At 30.4% G+C, this 13,028-nt stretch overlaps 1 protein-coding gene across 1 annotated transcript in view; it reads right to left on the bottom strand.

Moving 5' to 3' along the window:
- LOC147064039 (ras-related and estrogen-regulated growth inhibitor-like protein A) overlaps positions 1-9,104 on the bottom strand; it is a 154,358-nt gene extending 145,254 nt beyond the window's left edge. Inside the window, exon 1 of the mRNA XM_085959210.1 lies at positions 8,615-9,104. The gene's annotated coding sequence lies outside the window, so the exon portion shown is untranslated. The remainder of the gene's footprint in view (positions 1-8,614) is intronic.
- Positions 9,105-13,028: the final 3,924 nt, after the last annotated feature.

Raw genomic sequence — 13,028 nt, 5'->3', positions numbered from 1 at the left:
CGACTCAATTAGGAGAGTATTTAAAGGTGTCTCTTATTGTTTCTGGCGATGTAATTTAATTGCTACGGATGGAGTGTTAAATCAATTTGACCTATTTGTGATACCTGCCTTGTAGGGATTAATTTGACAAAATTACCACATCTAAATTTCTAAATTATTTTGTGGTTGAAAAATTGACTCTACCTACATTGCAGTAAAGATGAGTATTGAAAAAAATACGTTCATTTATTTAGCCTATTTTGCACACGTGTCCACTTTAATATTCAATTCAATTCATTTCAATTCAATTTCAATTTCAATTCAATTCAATTTATTTATTTTTAACATATTGTGGACATTACAAATTATAAGTTTAAGACGTTCACAACATGACATTTAGAAACAAATAAATATAAAACAGTATTACATAAAAAAGAGATAGATAGTATGTTATTAAACAATACAAATATGTACATACAAAAATATTAATTAGATAGGTACATGGAAGTACACCGGATGAGTTAAGCAGACCCTATTTTAAAAATTTATAAAATAACGTCCACCTATACTCATCCTCACGTAGGTGGAATATATCAACACCCGAAGCAATTTCGTTGAACATAGTTATCGCCCTCCCAATTGGCATTAGTAGTGGCAGGTTGGTTCTGCACCTTGGGAGAATAAACAACTGATGTTCTATATTTCTAAAATAGTTATCAGGAACACACAGGTCAACACTGCCCAGAATGGCAGAGTTCTCATTTATACCTCGTATAAGTCGAAAAAAATACATAGCTAAATAAATATTTCTTCTAAATTGCAAACTGCAGTATGTAAGCATGCCGAAGAGAAAGTCAGTTGGATAAAGCCACGGATAGTATCCATACAACCTCAAATAAAGGAGTCTCAAGAATTTCTTCTGAACCCTCTCCACCATAAGGCCATACTTCAACTGATGCGTTGCCCAAACAATAGACCCACTCTCAAGTCTGCTTCGAACTAAAGAATTAAATAAAAGTTTTAATACCGTAACATCCGAAAAGACCCGGGAAGTACGCATGACGAAGCCCAACATTTTAAGCGCCTTGTTACAAATGGTAACTATATGGCTAATAAATGTCAGTTTACTCTCAAACGTAATGCCAAGATCCCTTACAGATGATATTCGTGACAGAACTCTGCCATGCATCGAGTATTGGAAAAACAACACTTTTGAGGCTCTGGTAAACGACAAAAGATTGCATTTATCAATATTGAATTCTAGTTTGTTACGCCTGCCCCAATCTAATATATTATCTATATCAAGTTGGAGCTGACGACAATCGTCCAAGGTGACAACTTCCAAAAAGAGTTTCAAGTCATCAGCGAACAACAAAAACATAGCATTTTTTATTACCAATGCTATGTCATTTATAAAACTCATGAACAGCAACGGCCCTAAGTTTGAGCCCTGAGGGACACCATAAAATGTGTAAAAGGTCTGTGACTGATAAAGGCCGTACGATACGTATTGTAATATTGATATTCTATAAAGGTAGGCATGTATTAGTATATTAATATGCTAGGCAACAGTTGTTAAATTTAGATAATCGTAATATTCAAATTTCGATTTTCAACTGGGTTTGATTTTCAAACATAACGACAAATTCATACATTAGATCGTGTATACGAATTATTAATATTTCAAATAACAAATATACCTAATCAAATACTATATCCATACTATAGTAAAAACACAATACGTAGGTGCTGTAAGCAGGGATTATTATTATTCATTTCGCCCGCGAAAACGTATACCTATAATTATTATATTATATCATATTATATGATAAAGTAAATAGGATGGAAATTGAAATACTTAATTATTGATGTTAAATGAATTAATATTATGGTGTCACTATTATATCGTCTAATCTACCACATATTATCATAATGCCCCTGTGAATGAATTTGAAAACGTAAATTTAAAAGATTTTATTGATAAAATTTACATTTTGAATATTATTACATCATGACGTTCACAATTTAAAAAAAAAGAATTATGTTCAATAAACTCACAATTTAGAATAGATAAAACTAAATATAATGTGTTTTTTGTAAGATAGATTTTTGTTAGTAGGTAAATCGTATTTTATAAATATTTTTATACAACGATTGGACTTAAGTAGGCTTTTATCATTAGGTAAAAAATTCTGAAGATTCCCAGATAATGTGGTTTGCATCCTATGAATAACAGCCAATCAAAAATATAGGCCGATCTACAAGACCAATGTGAAATAACTAACCAGCGAAACTAATATAGTGTGAGTGAGGTGCGCCGAAACCAAGTTCTACCTATATCCATATAGCGTACGCGCTGCTAATTTATTTGTATATTGTTTGTTGTTATTATTACCAACACTGTTTAAATCGTCTCTGTTGTATCGTTGTTGTATCGTTGTTGTCTCGCTTATTCCTATCACCCGCCAGAACTATTAACACTACTCCCAATTCTTACACATGTGAAGAACTGGTCACCATACATCTAGTGTCACTATGGTAATGTTGATTGAAGTTGTATTGTGATATTAAATTTATTATTTTAATATAACTAAATTGTAATTCATATTATACATACAGCTTATAGATGCTAATGGGCAAATCCTGTATCAATCTGGGATATATATTTATTATCATTATTTATTTAGGTCAAGCAACAGGGATCAATCACAGAAAATAAATATGAATACCTATAAAATAAAAGAATATTGATGGTACCAATAAAAGGTTGACATAAAAAGCATAATTAATCAAATATTAAATAAAGTTATAAAGAATATATTGAAGAGTAATGTTATTGAAAATGATTAAAAAAGAAAAACACAATAGTTACGTAATAATCGTGAGAATGAAAATTAGAAAAAATATTGAACAAAACATAATAGGTATACAAAATAACATAATATAAAAGTGTACTGCCTTTCGATTGTCTTCAATTAAAACAATGTCACTTATTAATTATTTCACAAGCTACAAAAGCAGTCTGCATTGTCTTGGGAATAGTTAATATGTAATATTTTTTAATGCAATCTTAATTTTGTAATAAAAGAAAACATCTTTGTTCATACTAAAATCATTCCCGATCTTTATTAGTCCAAGTTAAAAACATCTAATTAAATTAAAATAATTAAATTATTTTTTATTCAAAACTGTGGACCGCAGACTTAAAATTCAAAACATAAGATTTAATGATATAATATAATTTATTGCCTGATCAAATACTACTATTAACTTTCGAAATGGTTACCATTAACGGAATTTTAAAAAAACTCAGATTTTCAGATGTTATGAAATATCTGCATCGATACTATTTAAGTTGATAAAGCATTCACCAATAGATGAGGGTTCATATCCCAATCAGTGAAGATTTTTTTTAAATGTTGTTTCACAGTGTTTATGTTGGTATATCAATAGTTATTTTTGTCCTTATGCATACATTTTAGTACGATTTTTGCTGAAAAGAAACTGAAAGACGCCTATTACAACCAGATTATAAATACACGACAAGGCCATTTAGTCTCCAAAGCGTGAATCAAAAATATATTTCCCGTATTGGAAGACAATCTTTGCCTAAGCTCAGAGTCAGAGATAATAAAATTAATATCGGTACTTTAGCAACAAGAGTGTTAATAAAAGTTTATTAATGACACCTTAAATTAGAGGGCGTACTGCCAAAAGTATAAATTCGTTCGGAATAAAGTTTGTGATACATCGCTCCGTAAGTGACAAGATAAGTAACAGAGTAAATGAATCGTTTCTTTCAATGACATTTATCGTACGGCAACAAAAAAATATATCGTTTATAGACAATTTAAGTTCGATGTAGCAAATTGGACCAATGATTTTTCGGACTTCATCATTTATAAAGCATACCTATCTGATTATATTTTTCAATGACATAATATAATGTATCAGTGGCGAAGGGTGGAAGTAGGCTGGTAAGATCCGACATAAATAGTGCACACTAAACCTTGTCAATCAAACGTATTTGTTTTCATTGCAATAAGTTCATTTTTAAATTTCAATTAAACCCTGCCTAATCCAATCCATAATAGCTTAGGTATTTTATAGCTTAGGTAATTTGTTTTCGATGAATTAAGAATACATATTACATAATATGATGTTGGTTAGTGAGTTAATAACAGAAATATTTGATAGGCATATTATTATGTATTATTTATTTATAAACCATGAAACAAAATATATAAAATGCAACAGTAATATAGTAATAATAAATATTAGTCATGTATCTACAATTTATACAACAAAATACAATTATATCGGTAAATTTGATATAAAATAAAAGAAAACTATAATAACATAATAGCAGCATATAAAATTATGAAAAAAATCATTTATTGAAATGATTAATTGCCTGAATAGAGGTATTGAATATGTCAATAGAGGAACTTTTAGAAAAAGACTAAATCATTGGCATTGAAGAATAAACAGAGAAGTTGGCTTTAAAAAAATCAACGTGTTAAGTGTCGTAATTTTTCGTCTGGTTAGTAAGGACACGAAACTTCATACTCAACAGTTCAGGGCAGTCGAAAATTGAATTTACGGTTTTAAACATAACCAAAAGGTCAGCTACCTACCGCCTTAATTAATGGGTTTTAATAGGCGAATTACTACAGACCACGTTAAAAGTTAATAATTTATAGAAATCATATTGATATGATGGTTTTGAAACGAACTAATTAACTATTAGGGACATTTTGACAGAAGAAACCAAACCGTAATAGTTAAGATATTTTCTCTTCATGCTACGATGTTACAATAACGACATACGCATTGTAGGCCTGGCATGCAAAGATGTATAACGTGGAACGGAACGTGGCCTTGGACCGATGAAAATATTGCGACCTTGTACAGTACTTACTTTACGCTCCTATGGCAGTCAGAAATAGTAGTAGAATTGAACATATATAATTTTGAAAAACACTTTCTGAGAGAATATATTATAACCAATAGAAAAAATCTTTTTTGAAAAAAAGGTAAGCCAACCCGACTGGGAATGGAACCCCGTATCTCCTAGATTTACGCCCTGATCCGTGCATTACCACTATGCTACGAGGTGACATACTAATTGCGACAAATTTTAACTATTGGTCAATTTTAATACCTACTCATCAGTGCTCTTCCAAATCAAGCTACTTTGGCAATCGATTTCTGTTTCTTAAATCAAAGTAGGTAACTATTTTACTATTACTTTTGATTACTAACCGACGTCGTGGAATTTCTCCAATATTTTTAGATGTAACTACTTGCTAATAATTTATAATTAACTATTTCTTTTATTCAACGAATAATTCACAAGATTCAAGAATATATCATTCTGATTATTGAACATATATAATTTTGAAAAACACTTTCTGAGAGAATATATATTATTATAACCAATAGAAAAAATCTTTTTTGAAAAAAAGTAAGCCAACCCGAAAAAGATAAATTAAATAGAAAGGTAAATTGACCAATAGTTAAAATTTGTCGCAATTAGTATGTCACCTCGTAGCATAGTGGTAATGCACGGATCAGGACGTAAACCTGGGAGATACGGGGTTCGATTCCCCGTCGGGTTGGCTTACTTTTTTTCAAAAAAGATTTTTCTATTGGTTATAATATATTCTCTCAGAAAGTGTTTTTCAAAATTATATATGTTCAATAATCAGAATGATATATTTTTAAATCTTGTGAATTATTCGTTGAATAAAAGAAATAGTTAATTAGTAGTAGAATTATGTACTAATTTATAAATGTCTATTTTCTCGCAATACCATGTAATAACATTCTGCTAAAAAGCTAATTAATACTCCTGTTATGTGATAATATACTCGTAATATAATATACATAAATGATATATATATAATTGATAGTGCTGTATACTGGCTTTAGAATAATATTAATTTATGTAGAGTACCTACCTAGACGAATCTGTTATAAATGCTTTATGGTAATTTGTTCACTCAGGTGGAAAATTAAACCTCTTTTGGCTAGTTTAACCACAGTTTCACAAACTCTCCAATGTTCGTGGTTCGTAACTCTTTTTAAAAATTATATTTTTTTCGCTACAGAGGGTAAGGTAAGGTGTATTATTTCCACTGATTAATTTTAATGGCAGGTATTACTGACTGGTGCAATCGCATTTTTTAGACAAACATGAGAAATGAATGTACTAATTTACTAGTTGTTTGTGTGTGAACATTATTTTTAAAAAAACACAGTAAATTTAAAATATTATCAGAATTAATCGAAAGAAATGCTAACTTATTTTTGGTACGAAATATGTTCTGTAAAGCTGTAGATTTACATGTGCATTCAATGCATGCATGCATGGTCCCCACAAGGGGAGGGGCTGACAGGGCTCTAGCCTGGGGGCTCGGGCTCAGGAGGGGCTCGGCGAGGCCAGTCGACCAGATAAGTGAGATAAACACACAACACAAATTTGCTTTAATATTTAAAAAAAGTCGCGGCGCTATTTTTCTTCAATAATGTTATTACTTAAAATTATACGGATGTTTGATAAAATTTTTATTTGTGTATCGATACTAGATAACTCTTGAATTCAAATGGATGTATTAAAATATACAACACAAAACACTAAATCCCTATACACATTAATTTTACCGCGTACACCATTTGGAAAACGTTACTGTAGAGCATCACACTGCCTTTATCCTTAGAGATAGGTAGGGGGGCCCGCCAAAGATTCCAGCATGGGGGCCCGGTTCAGGATGTGGGGGCCATGCATGCATGTCGCCTACATATTCGTGTACAATACTTTCATTTAAAGTAACTCTCGGTTTTGCGGTTTGTGAATCCTTAACAATAAACTGCTGCATTTTACATTTGTCGTAACTAAGTACCTAACTAACATTCGTGGCAATTAAATTCGCTAGCCGCAGCCGGTCTACGGATTATGAAATGGAAAACGCTGAACTGGACAATATTACGAGTACTATTATTAAACCAGGGATTCAATTTTCTAAATATTAGAAATATAGAAACAATTATCCAATGGCAGGTAACAAAATTCGAGCTCCTTACAAATAAAAGGGAAAATTTATCGATCGAATTCAAAACCATACATCTAGATACGAGTAGGTACTAAATTGTAATGAATAATATAATGTACCTACAAAATTTGGAACGTCTAAAAAAACTTGGAAAAGTATTTGTACCAAATGGTAATTAAACCAAGAACTAGGTATATAACTCCAATTGACTAAATTAAATTATCGATACAATTATTAATCACGCCGAATTTTGTCGCACATTTCATAGAATTAATAATTATTTTTTGATCACTATCAATGACATTAATCACTATCGATGGTGTGGAAACGCGTCATTGTAGTATACAAAATACTAACATCAATTCATAGATGGTTTCAGGATCTTTCTAAATATTATTTAGAATTTGCTTGCATTAGTATTTTTAAATTATTTTTTATTCAATCAGTTTACGAAATATTATAAAATATACTTACAATTATTTGTTAAATATAATATCCGAAATATATATGTTCAAAAAAGCTTATGCTGGTTGGGACTTGAATCCATAACCACCGGAATACGGACGCTTTACTTTCAAATAAATAATGTTACATTGTCGAATTGAGAGAATATTTGAATTTTATTTGATTACTTGTAGATGGTGAATACAAAAGCCATTTTAATGTTGAAAAACAATCCCGATACTTTTATTTAAATAAAGGTGCTTTCGTGAGTTTTACAATCTGGCGTAATCTTAAACATCAGCTCTTGATGAGACAACGAGACTCATCCCGCGGCTTCAGAAGCGGGTAGTATGCCACTGAGCAACGATATCTTATTGTCTTCCTAATAATTAAAGTTAAACATAGTAGCTAAGCTACTCATAGCTATAGGTATACGTAATTAAATGTATATATATATATATATCATTAAGACATTATAAATAATGATTAAAAGCATTGATGGCGACCATAGATTAAGAATCCTAGAAAACTTAAAAAAATGTATCCGTTGAGTTTGAAATAGTTTAATTTGGTTGACTAAAAATTAATATATTTGAAATATCTTTGAATGTGACTGTTTGATATAGGTTATATATTATAAGTCAACATATTTTACCAATATTATTTACAATATGATATCGTCATTCATATTTTTACTTGTGGGTTCACCGCAATATGTATGCGTGTGTGATATTTCTGTGTGTGTGGCAATGTGAGAGAACGTTAATGTTTTCAATTGACAGAGCTGTTAATATGTAGATGTTATGGCGTTCATATATAATATGCAAATAGTATTTATTATTTTATTAAAACTAGACCATTAGTTTTACATATGATCAAAAAATATACATAATACCATTGATAATAATATTTTATTGTTACTGTAAAATACAGAAAAATGACGAACAAGTATTTCAAGCTAACTTAAATATTGATCAAAAAATAAAAATATTATGCAGCAGCTCTTTAAAAAAATAATGGGTAATTCAATATATTTAAATTATACGCCTTAATTAAAAAAAATATGAAACAAAAATAAACTGATTTAACATACTAATTACCAATACATAAATGATTTAAAATGTGAAAAACCATACCCTTTATCTACTGCAATCACCCTTGAAGTCAATCATTGGTTTGCACTTAAAAACTCTTGTAGATTGTATGTAAACATTGAATAATATTACAAATTGTTTTAAAACTATCTATGCTGGTGTGCAGTGACTTTTAAATTTATTATAAATGTATTTTATATTAACAAAATCACTTGTATATTTAAGTGTAAAGAAAAGTTTTAATAGTTTAGTTTAAGCGTATTATTTCCCCACACGTCTTATCGCCACGTTCAAAACGTAAACATTGAGCACAAACTTAAAAAAAGACACGTATAGTAAAATTTTATAAAACAACTACATAGATTTTAATACTACTGGTATGAAATGGTATAGTTTTTCTTCTTTCATATCACACCAACGAGGTGATGCCTAAGAAAATATTTTTCATTTAGAAAAATGGAATGAAGTGTCGCGCAATTTTTTGGCTGTGTCAACACGGTGTTCCGGTATGTAGTACGCGCTTTTTTGCACTGAGCGGCAGAACGGAATAGGACGTCTAGTTTTCCGACGCCCGTCTGCGCAGGTCCGAACGACGCGTCGCCGGAAGGTGGGATGCTGCAAAAATCGACGCTTGATTAATTCGAAGGATTGCAATTTAAACTTTTTCAGAAATCAAATTAGTCATTTTATATTCGTGCTATAAAACACAGCATGCTGGAATGACACGTTATCTGTATCATTTTAGTCAATGTGAGATTGTGTTTCTTGTATTTTATTTTACTTTATTTCACTACATTATTTCGTCTCCATTATCAGTAACACTATGTATATTCCTGATTCTAACTTCTTCCAGAAACTCTAATAGGGGATTTAAATCCAATGTGGCTATTATCCCATTCGATGTCGCAAGCATATGGCAGTCATCGGTAGCCCCGTTTAGCAAGCCTAGATGTACTATTTTAGACTTTGGATTGACAATTTAATATAGTTATTTACTGTAAATATATTATAATGTTTTCTTTCATATTGAAGAATGGTGCCCAAAGCGCAAAGACATGTATGTCTTTCTGTCCGCGCCAACGACAAGAATTTTCATAAATTCCTAATGCTAATTAATTTCTCAATATATCCAAAAGATTTTTTTTATACCCTATTCTAGATACACATCACCCCCTTTTCTTTTTAATAATGAAGTTCAAATCAAAGAGGTTGAAAAAAGCATATTCTGTGCAGATCAAGATTCACCTATAATCTATATAATATTATGAAAGTAATGCTAAAAAAAATTGCAAAGACTTTTAATACTGCAATACAAAATGGGTGATAAATAATTCAATTGTTTTCAGTAAAGTTCACAGATTTGTTTTGAGATTTAGTCTTGCATTAATGTAAGTTTTTAAATATAATTAAGCATAATATTTAGATAAACATTCAGTTAAATTACATAACCGAATGATTAAAACAATTTTTATTGAATATTTATTTATTTATATATCTCGTAAAAAATTTAACATCCTAATTAAAAATAAATAGTAAAATATTTTACCCAAATATTATTAGACACGTTTCCATATAAGTTTATTGGTGATACAAACATATTTAATATTCACTACATTGCTTATTAATAACTGGTAGCCGTAAATGTTTACCTGTTAAAATTGAGCAGTCAGAGTCCGAAATGATTTACTTTATTGATTTTTTTTATAAATATACAATTTGAGTTTTCAACACTAGATCAAAAATAAAACGCAAGGCATCATCATACGCAACATCAAAGTAGCTTTTTTATAATTTTGTATATTATTAAATACTTTCAAGACTCTTTTAGATATTGCAAAACGAAAAATACATATAAAATTCGCTTATAAGGTCTCCCCTAGCTCCATCTACTTCTCTCGGTCCTTAGTAATTCGCAGCCACGTATATCCACCGAAATTTATGAGTTCGTCCATCCAACGGGCTTAGGGCATCTCTGTGGAGGTTTAGTGTCTCTTTTGTAGGTACCACTGTATGAAGCCTATTGTCCACTCGCCGAGCGACATGTCCATTCCATTGCTATTTTCATCTGCTTAGCAACCTCCATCACATCGCGTACTCTTGTGTGCCTCGTTATTCATTGGTAGCTATCTTTCCATGTTATGCCCAACATGCACATTTCGTTGCCACATTGCGCTACTTTTGGATTCCTTTTACATTAATAGTCCATGTTTCACACGCATACGCGAGTACTGGTAGCAGTATTGATTGAATAATTGACGTTTAAAACACGGAAGCTCCCTTTTAAAAATACTATTTAGGTGTCCAAAAGCGCTCCATATCAGTTCTGCGAGCAATCTTGGTGGTCAACAGATATTATTTTTTTTTGTTCGAGATTGATGTACCTAGTTGCTGACCTGCTCGATTTGAGTGCCATTAATGAGGATCGCTTTAGGCTCAGCAAAGCAGTTTAACATTACCTTTGTCATAGAAACATTTATCTTTAAACCTACTTTACTGGTTTCATTTGCAAGCTCCTGCAACCTGTTCTGGAGGTCTTCTGGTTCATTAGAAAAAACAACGATGTTGTCTGCAAAGCGCAGGTGACTGAAGTATTCACCGTTAATGGCGATTCCACTGTTCTCTCAGTCAAGTTGCCTAAATAGATCTTCCAGAGTAGCGGTGAAAAATTTCGGTGAGATCGTGTCGCCTTGTCAGACACTCTTTCTAATAGAAAACATGTAAGACGGCTTATGAAGCTTTACGCTGAATATGTTATTCTGGATATTTATATAGCGCATAGATATTTTTTGGTTATAGGTACAAGGCGTCTATAATTGAATATATTTTATATAATCAAATGCTTTTTTATATATATTATTTTCCTAACTGACATTCTGATTTTTTAAATAAATTAATTAAAATAAACAGCCATTTAAAAAATAACAAAAATATTTACCTAATACTAAATTGTCAAACCCAAGGTTGAGCAAGTGGCTGACATCCATTTCTCGTAAAAATAAAAATCTGCTAATACAAACCTCCACTCTGTGGAGGCCCATATGATCCTATTAGGATCGGACATGGTCAAAAGAAAAAGAAATTGTAGAAAATTATGAAAATTCACTATGTAAGTTTTTGGTTTAATTAGCTTTTGTAGTTATATCTTTTTATACAATTAATTTTACATTTTTTATTTGACTATTAAATTCGTTACTCTTTCTTGTTAGTAAAAAATAATATTGTATTACTTAGATCAAATGTACCAGTTGCCTTGTTGTGTTATTAGCTAATGATTTTCTAATTTATTGAATTTTAATATCCTTGCCTAGAATGGAGACTTTGAATAAATTGATTCTCGCTTCGGACTCGATTTTCAGTAGGTACAGTCACAATACCTACATATACTACATAATAATATGTAATTATCTCAAAGTCTGGGTATTTTTGTGAGTGTATTTCTATGCTAAAACTACACTATTGTCATTTGGAATTAGGGTATTGTATAATGTATAGTGTTGAAATGAAAGAAAAAAATAAACTTGTATCATTACCAAATAATCACTGTGGGAACAGGTACGAAAAATAAAATATAAAACATGAAGTGTTTGTTATTTATATAATAAAAATACTCCATCATTTTTTATGAAAGCGTGTATCAGATTTTTCAATAATTATATTATTGTTCACTTGTAGGTTGTTGTAATAACCTATGTTTTGATAATACATTATTCAACATCCGATACAAAAAATTATTATTGGAAACACATGTTTTTTCACACGCTTTATCATTCCTAAATCACTTGAAAATATACTGTTAATATATACAACGTATGTAATCAAAAGTTAATAATGTACGAAGAATATTATTCTCTAATTTTCTGTACTATATGAGTTTTATTTTCATTTTTATCATACGCAAATTTTATTAATCTAATACTATCTATGTATATTAATTACTATATTATCGATTTAATCTGTCCAAACGTAATAATAATATATAATTGTCTTTGTTTTTTCATCGATTGATTGATTATCGGTTTCATCGAATATAATTCAAAGTTTATTTTTATCTGAGTCCTGAAATTTGTACGAATGCAGTTTGCTATAACACAGTAGTTCATCGTAAGATGTCAATCAATTCCTTACCTAAATCAACCACTTAAAGATACGTTATATCACCGGAATACAAGGGAAAGACAGAAAAATAGGTAGGTAAATAAATTAGAAATGCAATCATAATATTGTATAATTTATATAAAATTCTGGTAGGTTCTCGTATCAAGTCGTACCTATCAAATATCTGATTATAATCATAGCGTTATGATATCAAACATTTGATGCCAATCAATATCAAATTAATGTTCTTATTGAGTCTGATAAAACGGAACAGGACTGCAATACTCCACGAATAACGCTTTTTTTATCTCAATGCTCTACGGGAATTTCTTTCCAATCTATCGATAAACTGTGCTACGGA

This window comes from Rhyacophila brunnea, unplaced genomic scaffold (assembly GCF_057557595.1).
Source record: "Rhyacophila brunnea isolate RB1 unplaced genomic scaffold, BYU_Rbru_1.0 scaffold_8, whole genome shotgun sequence".
NCBI lineage: Eukaryota > Metazoa > Arthropoda > Insecta > Trichoptera > Rhyacophilidae > Rhyacophila > Rhyacophila brunnea.
Note: the sequence above shows the minus strand (reverse complement) of the source record. Positions and strands in the feature narration are given on the sequence as shown.